At 43.4% G+C, this 13,621-nt stretch overlaps 1 protein-coding gene and 1 long non-coding RNA gene across 7 annotated transcripts in view; both read left to right on the top strand.

The window, feature by feature from the left end:
- Positions 1 to 13,621, top strand: part of pcdh7b (protocadherin 7b) — a 117,501-nt gene that overhangs the window by 78,929 nt on the left and 24,951 nt on the right. The gene's annotated exons all lie outside the window — the stretch shown is intronic.
- Positions 1 to 13,621, top strand: part of LOC146521969 (uncharacterized) — a 32,686-nt gene that overhangs the window by 18,618 nt on the left and 447 nt on the right. The window contains exon 1 of the long non-coding RNA XR_014870055.1: positions 1 to 13,621. This exon is cut by the window's left edge and continues 18,618 nt beyond it. This is a non-coding gene — a long non-coding RNA (uncharacterized LOC146521969).

Raw genomic sequence — 13,621 nt, 5'->3', positions numbered from 1 at the left:
CACATGTCATTCAGTGAGCTACTATATGCTTTAGCATTGTAGAAGCAACTGGAACTTCACTGGATGGATACATAAAAGTTTACTCATTTAGGGTTGTGCTGAGGTGGATGGAGACCTAACATATTAATATCAGGTCTAACTGTATTATTAATGTAATATTATCCCATTCTTACTTATACAGCAAGTGAACCCACAAATTATTTCCTTTAATTTGTCACCCCTCTGTATTTAAATGACTAATGCTGTAGTGAGAGAGCACATTTCTCTGATTTTAGCTCCTCTTCACTGACTAAAGTTAGAATTCAATTCAAAATCCTTCTCCTCACATAGAAAATCTGTCACGAAGACTCCATAGCACCATGTTATGCTAACAGAGTGATTCGCTCTCAGACTGTTGCCTTACTCTTGACTCCTAGGGTATTTAAAAGTAGAATGGGAGACAGCGTTCAGCTTTCAGGTCCCTCTTCTGTGGAACTCAACTCCCAATTTGGATTCAGTAGATAGACGCTCTTTCTGCTGTCCGGATTAGTCTTAAAACTTTCCTTTTTGATAAAGATTATAGTTAGGGCTGGATCAGGTGACCCCGAATTACCTCATTTCACTCACTATTTCTTTGTACACCACTTTGCATTTAATCATTAATTAAAATAAATCTCTGGCTTTCTTTCGCAACTGATCAGAGCAACTGGTTGCCCCTCTCTGTTCCTGGCTCTGCTGGAGGATTCTTCCTTTTAAAAGGGAGATTTTCTTCCCACTGTTGCCAAGTGCCTGCTCTTAGGGGGTCGTCTGATTGTTGGGGTGTCTTTCTGATATTGTCTTTACCTTACAATATAAGACGCCTTTGGACTGTTGTTGTGAATTGATGCTTTATAAATAAAATCTAAGTAGACTGAATCAAATTATTTGGGTCCTGGTTTTAAAATTTGGTTGTTAACCAAAGTGTTAAACATTTTTTAGTGGTTTAAAATGACTCCAAGAAGCTACCAGTCTTTGGACACCCTGTTTTTTACTCCCATAATTGCATCTTACAAGTAGATATTACACTGCCTTTATATAAACATTTTAGGGCACTGAAAACTCCACCTTTTTCCTGTTTCAACCTCATACCCATGTATGACACTAACTGATTCAGACTAAAATGGAAGAACCGAGGGAGGTAAAAGACATGGGGGTGTGGGAGGGGGGTAATGGAAGCAAAAGAGTGAAAGGGAGAGTCGTAAAATAGCTGGAGGTGATGCTGTCGGCCAGAATGGGCCATTTGTGTGTGTCTGTGTGTGTTTTTGCGTGGCTATGGTAAATAGATGTCAGGCCCTATCATCCTCGCCAGCTTAACGAGGCATGGCACTCTCACTAGGTGAGGCCAGGAGGGCAGGCAGGTTAGTAGTTGTTACAGTAGCAGGCAAGCTCACACACATGCGTGCGATACAGCCTCCCTCGCACAAACGCACTGAAGCTTTCTGCCCATGCAGACATGCTGTGGGCTGATATAACATTCCTGTTATATCAGGGGAAAAAAATACATAAATACATTTGTCAGCAGGTTCAGATTCTAGGTTTCCCTGTTAGGTGCAAATTCCTTTGCAGAAAAGCTCTTCACAAATTTGAAAATGCACTGACAGGAAGTGCAAAACCCCCCACAACCTACAGGCCAACCGGGTGTGATTAAGGTGAAGTAGGAACATGTCCAGTTTCCGTTTGTGCAAAAAAAAAAAAAAAAAAAAATGAAATACAATAAAAATTAGAGGCTCAGAGGTTGCGTGCACATACTCGGGAGGATGAGGATGTGTGTGCTTTTCGTGGAGGACGCTGAAAATGTCCTTCCCCACTTCTCGCGCCCCTCATTTCTCGGTGAGGTAGTGAGGGAGGCTGCTCTTTAAATAGCCCTCCCCTGGGTGGGTGGAGGGGGCACCACTGGACACATGCAAAGTCAGCCTTGCTACCCCGCCGACATTCTGGAGCCCGTTTACCCTTCACAACACGGGCGCATCAGCAGCGTTAAACATCGCCTGTCTGATTCTTCACGGTGCTCAGGCCTGCACTTAAGTCAGCACCTGCTCTCCATTTCCACAAAACCATCTGTATGCCACATGTCTCCACCTCCTCACGTATCATCTCGTCTTGTCTCACAACCCTGCTACTTGTCCATCAAATCCTTCCACCACTCGCTCATTCGCTCAGCTTGTCTCTCCCGGACCATCATCACCTCCACCACCACCCATTGATGCTCTCTCCCCCTTCGCCGGCTCCCTCTACTCTCTTCGGAGCACATCCAATTTGCTGGGAGTGAGTTAGAGAGAGGTGATATGAATCTTATCTCACTGCTGCTTTAATTATTCCATTTTCAAGGTGCGTTCCTTTTAGAGGGGGCTGGGGTTATTAAATAGTGTCCATTTTAATCAAGGCATGCTATAGCCCCAAATTGGGCAAGTAATTAAAGGTGGAATAATGAAATTGAATTGGAGAGTCGACTGCACATTTCTCTGAACTGGATTCGGTTCATTTTGCGGTCGCCAATTGGTCCTCGCTGACAGGCGGCAAACGTCGTGGGACTGAACTGGATTCTTTTCTGAAGAGTTCCTTTCTCAAACATTTAGTAATCTCCCCCTCACCTTCTGTTCCTCAAACTCTACTCCATTCCCCTTTCTGTGTTTTGACACAAATGGGCACAAAATGATACTCCTTCACTGCTTTTTTTTTTTTTACCCCCCTCCCTTCTTCTGGTCTGTTCTCTTCCTCTCAGTGTCCTCAGTGTCTCTCCAGCACTTTGTAATGAAGCATTACTGCTTCTGTCTCCCAGGCAGGCAGTGATAATTACCAGCAAAGTGAAGCAGACTGCAGTGCGGTGGCTTCATATACCACAAAGACACCTTTTATGGGATTAGAGTGTCCCTTTTATTGTGCTCCTTTCATGTAGAACAAGTGCACATTTGTGTGTACGCGTTCGCGTTTCCTTAGCAACGTGACAAATCGCCGTGTCCGACGGAGTTTTGTTGTTTGTCAATCATCTGCGAGCTACTTTTAGTGAAAGTAAAAGCTTTTAGATGGAGCCTGTTAGCTGTTTTCTATCCAAGTACACATTGAGCCAGCACTTCCTCTTTTCCAGCCTCTGATCTCGCAGGAAAATACAGTTTCAGAATAAAAAGAACCACAAAACTCAGTCACCGTAATCCTCCATTTATCTAAATGGCCATTTAATATTGCTATACATTAGGGCTGAACATATACAGTAATATGAACACTGTCTGCACATTTTTCCTTAAGGCTGGTGATCTCAGATGACACTAGACTAACATTTTTTCAACTGTGAGGAATGTTGGTTTTCTTATTCCCATCAATGGCAACTTTGCAAATCAATGATCAGGATGTTTATTGCAAATTGGATCTTTATACATATATATAGATAGATATGCGTAAGTACAATGAACATACTTTACGTGTCTGGCAATGGCTGGCTTACACATTAAGATTTTTCCAAATTGATGTTCTTGAGAACGTACTACATGCCTACTTTTTTTTTAATCAATAGTGCAAATTACAATAACAAATCAAGCAAAATAAGATTTACATGACGTCCCTCCCCACTTTCCTACATTCTGTCTGCTGGTACTTTGGTAGCAGTTACTTCCAGAGCTGTACAGTAGATCATGTTGACTGTAAGGCTTTGCAGACTTTGCTGCAGAGCATGGGGAAAACCAGCGATCCAGGAGGTTTCTATCTACACCAGAGCTTTGGGTACAAAGCCATCACCTATACCGCTCATATGCATCGTGCCTCCCGACATCTTCAGCGTTCTCCCTTCAAGTGTGCACACATAACCGAGCATCGGAGTCGCTCTCCTCTGCTTTCCCGTTACCTCACATGCCTCTTCCCGTATCCCGTCTTTGTGCCCCAAGGTGCCCGAGTGCCCTATCAACTGCTCTCCAAACAAACAGCCGCTGGATCAGTGAGGCTCCTTGGGATATGCCTCAGGGATAGAGAGAGGAGAGAGAGGGAAATGGAAGTAGGAGGAGAGCAGAAAACAGGAACTAGGAGTGAAGGAGGAGAAGTGAGACGCACAAAGAGGAATCTGAAATGGGGAAGCAACAGAGGCGGCGACTGGTGAAAACAGAGTGTTGGGGGAGTTGAGAGCATATGTACGATGTGCTTTGGGGATTGGGCTGCAGAGAGAATGAGCTCATTAGTCCTTAGTGTACTGTATATTTCTCTCTTCCAGGTAATTACACTCAACATCAGGGTGTCTCATTCCTCTTGGAGCGATGAATAACAGCCGGGTGCGAGTGAACATACAAGTCCACGCGTGTTGTTCTACTGTATGGATTTGCATATTCAGACTCACATCAGCATGCATACGAGGCTGTTTGTTAGCAGCGCTGATGGGTTTTTTTTTTTCATTTTTGCGTGTATGTGTTCTCAGTTGTCTGAAGGGAACAACGAGGAGCGGTTTGCATATATATATGTATATATATATATATATATATATATATATATATATATATATATATATATATATATATATAGATAGAGAGAGAGAGAGAGAGAGAGAGAGAGAGAGAGAGAGTGTCCAGGGTGGTAAAGACGTTCTTTGCAAACCCAAGAAGCATGAGCGACTCTCATTCTGTCTCGAGCTCTATTTCTGTTTGTGCCTTGGCAGGCCGGATGCAAAGCCTCTGTAAGCAGGTAATTAATGGGAGTGAACACTGCAGCTATGGAGAGGGGAAGAGGGGAGGGGCCAGTTTAGAGCAAAGCAGGAAGAAGGGAAAAAAGAAATAAAAAATTTTGAGCTGTAGAGAGATTTTCCCTCTGTTGAGGGGAAAATAACGTCAGGCTCAACTTCACGTCGAGGTTGTGAAATCAAAATGGCTGCTGTGGAAAAAGGCTTTTATCCTTCGTGAATGTGCTGTTTGCTGAGTCACAGCTTAGCTCTTTAGTAACGCTTTATTACTCATTTCACACACTCGAGTTTTCCATATGTTAAAGGCAGCGGAGAAAAGAAACGGGTCCGGGGGGTGGGGGCCAGACGACGCTGATTGACATTCAATTGTTGATGCAGGTTACAATGCAGGTGATCGCACCTGACGTGCCTCTCCGTGGTGTGGTGCGGCGCGGCAGGAAGGCAGTCCCATCCCTAAAAGGACAAGTCATTTAGGCTTAATGATGCGCCACCTGCATAGATTCCAAGTTGGAAACCCAACGGCTCACTTCTGTCCACATGCTGGCATCATTAGCCGGCTTGTGTCCACTTCCCTAGTCAAGGGTCACAATGACAATTCGTCAGTACCATATTTAGGAACCTTACCACCATAACTCACAGCAGTAATGAGGGGAGCAGCAGATGGATGCCATTCTAGAAACTGTTTTTAATGACTGAACAGGGGATTGGGCTCCTGTCCCCGATTGGACCCTGCAGACTCTCGCTCTTAAAGGGCAACTGCCAGATATCTGAGCCAAATGGAGGCAGGAGGGCTCATTTCTACCCTTTTTCCCTTCTTCTTCTTCGTCATTTTTATTTATTTATTTATTTTCCTTTTTAGCTCTGTCTTGCTCTGGCGATTATTCTCTCCCTTGTGCTTGTGGCGAGTGGAAGCAATAGATGAGAGGGGGAGCATTATCCTCGGTTTTCTGTTTTTCTTTCTGCGCAGGCTCGGCGAAGCTGGCTTTGGTTTTATCCAGTGTCGGCCATTTGGGAGAGCCTTGTGTTGCTTTTGTCCGCCTCCTAACCCTCCAATTCCTGATTCCTCCACAATCCTCTGTTTTGTAAATGGATGCTTGTGATGGCTAATCAATACTGGCAGATTTAGAATGGGATTTAGCTTTACAAAGGTGGTCCCTCAACATTGTAATCCCACACCCCCTTTCCTCCCTCACACTTTCGTTAGGGAGCAGAAAAACACTGTATAAAAATAGCTTTCATCAACATAGACAAGCTTAAGAGCTCTTTTCCAGCTTTTCCTGTGCTTTTGCCATTCCGCCGCCGCCACATCGATCAGTATTGCCAACATTTTGCAGACTAATATTTCAGGTTTTAATTGCTACACAGAGACCCTGAGCGCTGGAGAGGATAACAACTTGCTTATTTCCTTCCTACTGACATTCGGTCCTGTGTGTTTTCAGCCAAGCCTCACGACAGCTTGAGATTAAGAAAATAGCTGTTTAGAAAGTTGCTGTAAACCTCCAGGGGGAAGATGGGGAGCAAAAGGTTGCAATCGGGAGAGACAACAGAGTCAGGGTGTACATCCCAACCCCTCAAGGCTCTCTTGCCATTACCTCATTTCCCCTGTTTGTAATTAGCGGCGTGTATTAGCGGCTAGCCGGCACAGATGAAGGCGTATCAGGACATCAAGGAGGCCACGGGGGGTATACTGCAACAGGATATCAGGCCGTCTTCTCTGGTCCCAGAGGGCAAAGCAGGAAAACAGCTTAAGCAAACAGCCTCCCAGGTAGTGTCCTCATTAGTGCTATCATAGCTATTAACAGCATTAGTGCCAATGTTTTGATTGCTGTCATTATCATTAGCAGCCTGAGCAGCACAGCTACCTACCAGGAAGGGGCTGGCAGTGGGGTATGTGACAGGTGTTTTAACTCAGACCTTGCTGACAGCCCAAAGCTAACAGGTTGTTGTTTGTAGGCAATCAAGTCATTGCATTCTTGGTGCCAATGTTGTACATTCATCTGAAATGGATCAGAACCAATTTGAGGTTGTTTTTTTTTCTATGTTCAACTTATTTGACCAGTGCAGGTGCTTCAGTAAAAGCCTGCCGTTTCAAAAACAAGCCTATTCTGTAACACCACAGCGAGCTTTAAGTGAAACCTCCAGGCTCCATGTGCTGATTTCTCAACCATCCTCACCGCTCTTGGCCGTATTGACGTGATTTTTCAGGCCGTTGAGTTTTGCAGCAACAAACTGCATTCCACCCATAATGCCCAGCCCACAAACTGATAAGCCAAAACTCACGAAAACCATGCTGTTCAAACGCACTCTGATTGGACTCCTGCTAAACATCTCACCAGCTTACCTCTGTCGCCCATTCGCATGTTAGTTTGACATCTTAACTGTGCGTCTCCTAAACAATTAACCTGTCAACAGCCAACAAAGGTTGTACACAAAGAAGGAAAGACCAGTGGAGGTACAGGCGGACAGGATGGAGGCAGTGGTGAGAGGCAGTGTGTACAGCTGCACATTTTCTAGCTTGTTGCTGCACTGAAGCACATATTTCTCAGACCATCACGATTGACAGCTTTGGTATCAGCGAGGGAACGCTTGCATGGGGGAACAGGTGTGCATGCACGCAATCACAAGTGTGCTTTCTCCTGTTGAACAGAGACATACAATAGAAGGGAAAGAAAGACGAGAAGGGGAGAGAGGTGGTGGTGGTGGGGGGAGAATTACATTTGAAATGAGTGAGTAAGCAACACCATAAAGGTGAGATTACGTCAGCAAAGTGCAAACTCTCTTTGTCTCTCTCCTTGCTCTTTCCCTCAGTGGCGTTGTTCAATCGCGGATAATCATATAATACAGGAAATGGAAACAAGGGAGATAAAAGAGGGAATCAAAGATGGCAGCCTTTCTATAGCTTGTCTCTGTCTTTCGCTCTCATTTCAAATGGTCCTTTTGTAACACGCGGTGGCATCTCCCACTCTGGGCCTATGATCAGGTAGTGGTACTAACAAGCGTTCGACAGGGGGGGAGATTAAACATGCAACTGTCAGACGCCGCACCCAACGCATTAAATTACAGCTGCTTACATGTGACATTAAGAAACCTGCCAGTGCTAGACACATCAACAAAAGAGATACAGAGAGTGAAAGAGAGGGGAGGGGAGATAGGCACTGGATGTGATGTCAGAAGAAATTAAAGCCTTTCAACTACTTCTTGACTGTTCTTCAAGACTTATAGATGGATCTGGAAAAAAAGGGAAAGGAATAGAAAAAAATGCCAGTGACTGCTTCCAAGCTCTTCACTGAAAGTAATTTTTCCTCTCAGCAACTTTGAAGTCTCTGCGTGCTAATGTTATAGAGGCTTAAGTAGTTGCTGACTGCCACCTTTTGTACTGTTCTCCCATCCACTTAGGGAAGCACTTGTTCTATCTATAAATACATTTGCAGCTATGTTTATTTGTCAGTTATATTACTTAACAACTTAAAGGTACAGGGTGTAAAATCTCACCACTAGATGTTAATAGATTGCAGATTGCAGTGAACAGAGTTCTGTTTTATTATGCCTCCCAATTGAAGTGCATAATCGTAGCTACAGTCTCCAGTGTTGGACAAAAAAACTCTGGCTGCCATTCATTTGTGAGGGTGGGCTGTCAGCCCACTGATTAATTCAGCTGTCCACATCCACTTACTCTGGAGGGCACTTAAAACTTTCTGAAACGAGTCTGATACGAGTGGTACTGATTCTGAACTGAGTTGTTGAGTATTTCCTTAACCACTGTTAGCCTGTGTTAGCTGCTGTTAGCATGTGTTAGCTGCTGTTAGCCAGCATTAATGAAACTTTTTCGAAATTGATCTAACATTATTGGACTCAGACATTTAGTGTTTATACTTTCAGACAATATAATAATGATAATATATATAATATGTATATAATGATAATATAATCAATGGCCAAGTGTGATTTTTGTTTCAAGCCTAATATTAGCTAGCATAACGTTGCTTAACGTTACAAACGGCTATTATTGTCATTTAGCTTGCTAAAAGGGTCGCATGTTTAATCTGCTGACAATAAGTAACTGTCACAATATCTGGAATAAATAAACCTGTTTATGCACATATTCATGTGTTAGAGCCCTGACTTCAGTTCAGGCTTGACGTGAGGAGGAAGAGGATGACGTTTTATTGGATGCGTTCTCTCTTTCCTTTACATTTTCACTCCTTTGGTGAAAGAGACCCTTTGCTCTAATTATAAAAATGTATGTGTTTGGTCTTTATCCACAAATACAAAATGCAATTAGGCGGAATGGCGATGTTAAACTCACACGCTTCCACAAACCGGCACCACTCCTATGTATAATTTAATGGATTAAGTTTAAGTTTATAAGAATGCATTTCTTGAGCTAATCAAAGTATATTTATAAGTACAACATTGTGCTATTAAATAAACCCCAAAACAACTGACTACACCTTCAACAATATGTGTTAATGTCGATAATAGATCCATAATCCATAATGTGGGGTTTAATGCAAATACTAACATGATTGTGTCTACTTTTTCTGAAGAGCAAGTGTTGACATTTGCGCACTGCACACAGAGAAAGTGGGTTTGAAAATAACTATTGGCATCAACCCAGGATACCAACATCTTTACAGTCTAATCCTTCACTGAGACCATTGCCAAAGCCATGGGGGTGCTATTGATTGTAATCTGAAAAGAGAAATCTATGGTTTTTACACACTCAATGGCTGCCTCCCTGGTGCCTAACATTGGAGATGAATCACGCTCCCCTTAAGGCCCATTATTCACCCATTATTGGCAAGTGCTTGTGCTCACTTAATTGGACAACTTGTCTGCAACTGCCAACCCCCTGGGCTGGCCAAGACAGAGCCTAAGCCAATCAGTCTAATTGATCCCAACAAATGGTATTAGTCACTGTTCGTGGTTGCTGATAGTGGAATCATTTTTTGGAGAGTTTTTGGTGAGCTTAATTTGTGGGAGCTTTGGAAAAAATAAATGAGATTGTTGGAAAAATCTTATGTTTTCATACCAACAGAAATCAACAAAAATTGTTTATTTACTTATTCATTTGGCAGATATTTCCCAAGCAGTCTTGCCAGTTTTTGCCCGTTCTTACGCCAAGATTTGCTCATGAGGGAAAAAAAATTAACCTGTAAAATATTGGATAAATTTCAGAACTGTAACACATGCAAGCTTCAGTGTCCTATCACCAAACGAGAAAGCTGCACTGGAAAGGTCTCATCTTGTCCTTAATTCCCAAGGGCAATGTAGGCCACCCAGGCTGAAGTGTCCTTTTCCTGGCAAGACGTAAGACAAAAGAAGGACTCCTCCTAAGTGATTTAGTGCGGTCTCTGTCAGCAAACATCGTTCCATGTCAGTAGTTTCCAAAGCTAATACGTCTAGATTGTTCAGATGCTCTGCCAAAGACAGAGGCGTTATTTCCAACTCGTTTCACTCCTGTGTTGTGATGAAGAGGTGAGACTCAGGCGTACATAGTTGGAGGGCGGGGTGCAGAAGAAGAGACTTGCCCTGGAGTCAAGCTCAGACTTCCAAGGCCTCTTGTGTTTCTTGCTAAAACGCTCACAGCCAAGAATGATGCACTATTCATGGGTCCTGACGGGGGGAAGAAAGGCTTTGTCCCAAATAGAAATAAATAGCACGAGGAACAAGATGCATTAAGAACGGGAGTATTCACATCAAATGAGCTCATCTTCGCTGTAAGATGTAAATGAGGGAATTGTTGTGCGATAAGACGTTATCTAACAGGTGAGGGGACAGAGGCAAGAGTCTGCAGCAAATGGGTTCAATCAGCTGAACCACAGACCTGATGTTGTGTCTTCTGCATATACAACAGCAACAAAGTCAGAGGAAAGAAAAAGGAGTAGAGACGGGAGGGAAGGGGAGGAGGGGAAGATAGCAGAGCACTCAGCGGGCATTTTAAACACTTTGGTGTTAAGCAGACACATACTGATTCTGCTCCTATCGTTCCAACTGGAGCCAAAGATGCATTTACATTCAGCTGCTGATTAGAAACATAAAGAGGAATGTCAGGAAAAGCTGTGGAGTCTGAGATTTCTAATCACACACTCTGCTTCTTCTTTTTTCCACCCCCCACCCCCCTCAACTGAAGACGTCTGTGATAGAGTAAAAAAAAAGTAAAAGAGTACCTTTGAATTTGATGTGCTTTTGATCCAATCTGGCAACTCCCAAATAAATGGGGGTGAGGTTGGTGGTGGGGGGCAAAGAAAGAGGCACGGAAATAAATATATAAATAAATGGGAGAAGAGGAGTCGGGCTTGTGCGCGGACGCATGCTGTCAGGTCCTTCTGTCAGTGTGAAATATTGCTGATCCCACCATACTTCCAGTGGGGAGGTGCTTGTAATGATTCAGTCCTTGCGGGGTTTCAAAATGTCATCTGTCTCACCTACCTCTGAGTGTACTGGTGTCCTCTAAGTAAAGGCCTCTGCAAAATAGGGATGGCTATTTAAAGTGTAGCGGCGTAGCAATGCATTTAATGGTAGTATCAGCACTGGTCAAGAAGCAAAGCGTAGTAAATGCTTTATTTGTTTGTGAAGGCCAACGCTGCATTTTGGTACTGCGCAGAAGTCAACATTGACTCTCGGATTTTCATCCAAAGAGAAATCGACGTATTTCCCACATTAATTACCGGTGTCAGGGGTTTTGCCGCGATGCTTTCCAGCGGGCCACATTCCAGCTCTTTTTCGCTCGCACGCTTGACCCTTTGAGCAACCCTGCTGCTCCCCCCCCCAAAGCTAATCGATAACCTGCCCTGATGAGCGGAGACTCTGTGTCACCGCCTCCTCGGCCGACAGTAATCAATAAAAAAACAACAGCCATCTACATCCATGAACTCGGGGCCCATTTGTTTTTCCTTTTCATCACTCATGGATGCCGCTCTATCGGAACGCCTTCCAACAGCACACAAAGTGTGAGGTTGAGGGGGGAAAAATTGACTATAAAGAGAAGTGTCATTACTTCAGCAGCTGTTGGGGAATGCACGTTGCACAGATGGCAAAGTTTTAATGTCTACTAGCATTCAAATGTATTCAACTAGTCAATATTTGTCTTAAAAATGTATCAGCATTAAAGAATAAATCTGCCGCTAGTTTGTCTGCTCGCAGCAGTCGAAGCGTCACTTATCGCCAGTTGCGTTCAAATAAAGCTGATCAGCCCATCGAACAACTTCTGCATCTGGCAATCTTTAGCAGAGCGTGAAGAATTGTTTATGTCTCCTTTTTTTATGTTTTTTCAAAGGCCACAGCAATTCTGAACCTCCATACTGTTTAGTTTAACATTCACACACTGGCACCGAGCAGTGCGCATCTCAGTAATATGCTCCCTCGCTTGTTTGTGTCAGTAAATATGCGCTCACTTACAGGAAGATGGCCTAATCCATACTCAGCTGTTAGCGGCTGATATGTTTGTTGTGTATTAAATATTTGGTCGGATTTCCTGCCGTGTTGTGATACGCGCAGCTCAAATCGATTGGTAGAGATTTAGCACCCGGGATGCGTCTGTGTTTGAATTCCAAAACCTGTGCATAGTTGCATAGTGTTGAAGATCGGGCTGCCACATTTGTATGTCATTGCACTCCCACACACGCAAACACACAAACAGTGCAAAAAAAAAAAAAAAAAGGCAATTTGAAGGATGACACAATGTGTTCTTTATAGTGTACAGACGGAAATGAAGAAAGAGATAACCGGGCTGGTATTGTATGAACTGTAGCAGTGTGTACATTGCCTCTTTTCTTCCCCTCCCCCCGTATAGACAGAGGTTTTTCACATGACACAAAAAATAAAAAAAACATTTGAAAGCACTCTATAGCATATTTATTTATGCTGCACACTAACTCCCCAAAATATAGGACAAATAGAATCCAAGAATAGATGGCATTTCATAGCCTAAGCTCATTCCTTTGATTCTTTTGAGGCTCCCTTGCTGCTAAATCCAATGAAAATGTGGTTTTAGTCTCCTTTTCCCTATTCTTCTTATTATTATTTTTTCAAAGGCATCATAGTAGGGAGGTTGTCTCCGAGCTTGGCCAGCTTTATAAGCAAGGTATGCAGTTGCATGGAATATTTACTGACAAATAGCTTTGACACATCAAGGACTACACCTACACAGCCCCCGAAACGGCCAGGCTGACCTGCAGAAACAAACCAGTCATTATTTCTTCACACTTTATAGAGTGTGTTGGTTTCACATTCATTTAATACGCCACAGCTGGCGCTTGCATAGCAGTGTGGCTTCTTCAGATTTGAAGACTAATCTCAGACTTTAGGCAAAGTACAATTAAACGGTATTGAACGGATGAGCTGTGCCATACATCAAGTACCCATCGTGTGAATGATGGAGCCCACTGTGTGCTGCAGGCCTGAGTGGGAGAGAGAGAGAGAGAGAGATAAGTGATCTGGGGTGAAAAGGTTATGACTGTGGCCAAAACAAATGAAGCAAAAGTAGGAAACTTGAGAAAGAAAGGGAATATGGTGCATTCATCTGCTGGCAACGGACTCGTATTTTCCATGTCTGCTCTTAACTAGTGAAACAAAACTCTTAACTAATGAAACAATGTAAATAGATATAAGCTGCATGCCGGAGCAGTATTCTGGTTTGCGGGTATGAATAAAAGGCAAAGAGAGTGACATATTTGGACTTGGGGTGGCTGTAGCTCAGGAGGTAGAGCAGGTGTCTATCCCTGCAAAAACACACTGATCCCCAAGTTGCTCTCCGATGCATCCATCAGAGAGCGACTGTTAGATAGAAAGCACTTAGATAAAAAGAGCATAGAAAAAAGTGCTTGAATGGGTGTGAATGGGTGAATGATGCATGCTAAGTAAAACGCTCTGAGTGCTCAATTAGAGTAGAAAAGTGCTGTATTAGATGTTAGCTAACCTAACCACTACCATTTATTTGGATAGTAA

Source organism: Neolamprologus multifasciatus, chromosome 3 (assembly GCF_963576455.1).
Source record: "Neolamprologus multifasciatus chromosome 3, fNeoMul1.2, whole genome shotgun sequence".
In the NCBI taxonomy this organism is placed as follows: domain Eukaryota; kingdom Metazoa; phylum Chordata; class Actinopteri; order Cichliformes; family Cichlidae; genus Neolamprologus; species Neolamprologus multifasciatus.
This window is presented reverse-complemented; position numbering and strand designations above follow the sequence as displayed.